At 47.9% G+C, this 1,256-nt stretch overlaps 1 protein-coding gene across 1 annotated transcript in view; it reads left to right on the top strand.

Moving 5' to 3' along the window:
• Nucleotides 1–1,033: 1,033 nt before the first annotated feature.
• The window catches only part of LOC123054630 (exonuclease DPD1, chloroplastic/mitochondrial), a 4,007-nt gene continuing 3,784 nt past the window's right edge, over nt 1,034–1,256 (top strand). Inside the window, exon 1 of the mRNA XM_044478434.1 lies at nt 1,034–1,248. The gene's annotated coding sequence lies outside the window, so the exon portion shown is untranslated. The remainder of the gene's footprint in view (nt 1,249–1,256) is intronic.

Here is a 1,256-nt window from a genome sequence, read left to right as displayed (position 1 = left end):
GCTCCCGTCTTTGGGGTGCTTCCCGTGCTTCAATTTCAAAACATCAACTTTAGATGTTAAAAATTCTTTAAAAAATGTGAATGTTCAAAGGAAATGTGATTACAACCCCTAAAACTTGCAAGTCCAAACTCAAAATGTACATTAAGAAATAAAAAAGACAAATTTAGATATGCGGCTATTTTAAGCATGCGGACTTAAAAAAATTGATGATGAATCTTGCGGTCAGGTTTGAATGACCGGCTTCTATATATATCAGTGTCCGCGGACGGTTTAGGGATCGGCGTTAGAGATGCCCTAACACCACAGCACACGTGACCGGCAACCCTGAGAAAATAGATCCAATCTTTGTGTGTTGATGCTGCATTGTTGCCTGCGTAAAGGGCAGAGATTCTGTCAATTATTGGGTTCGCATCTCAAACTCTGATCCTTGGGTATCGAAGTAGATAGTGCGATGATTAGTTTAAGCGGCCTATCGTAGAGTACATTTTTTCTCGGTCCAGGGCAGCTCGAGGTGACACAGAGTTGCGGAGTTCTATGATAAATCTGTGCGTAACAACAATTTTAAAGAAAAATGTGAACTGAGCGTCGCCCAGGTGATTAGGTTATTTATGGTGAAACCAACTTATCAGGATTTTAGTCCTAAACAATATTGATGGTTGCATTTTTTCTAAAAAAATTTAGCCTCTTGACGATGTGCATTCAATGGGAAGAAGTATTCCCGTCTATGAAGATGTCCGTGACGATTTCATCAATCTTAAAATGATATGTTGTTCCAGTATTTTGAAGGTGTTCATAAGTGCGTATGCTCATGAAGTAGAGCGTGTGAGTTTGTACCGTGTTATTAAGGAAAAAAAATTGGGGGGAATGGAGATCGTGCTGTCGTGGGCGGTCCGCAGAAGGACGTGCCGCAACTGCTTCTGCAGCCACCGACCTGGGCCGTCAGATCCAAAAGCGAGTGGCCGAGATCGCGTGCTTTCCTCCTCTCCTCTTCTTCCCCGGCCCCCCTCCCCTCTCTCTCCACGCCGCTCTCGTTCCGTCATTCCCTACCCACCCACCCAATGCGCCCGTGAGTGTGAAATCCCACTCTTATCGCAGCGCACTGCCGCCGCGCCGTCCCGCAGCAGAGCGGCGCCGCCGACGCCTCGTTCCCCGGCTCCTCCGCCTCCCCACCTCTCGCGCGAGTCGCCGCCCCCCTTCTACCTCGTCGCGTCCCTGCTGTCTCCGCAACCCTGGGAATTGGGTTTTGAGGTACGAGT

This window comes from Triticum aestivum, chromosome 2D (assembly GCF_018294505.1).
Source record: "Triticum aestivum cultivar Chinese Spring chromosome 2D, IWGSC CS RefSeq v2.1, whole genome shotgun sequence".
NCBI lineage: Eukaryota > Viridiplantae > Streptophyta > Magnoliopsida > Poales > Poaceae > Triticum > Triticum aestivum.
The sequence above is the reverse complement of the archived record's forward strand: the minus strand, read 5'-3'. Positions and strand labels throughout refer to the sequence as shown.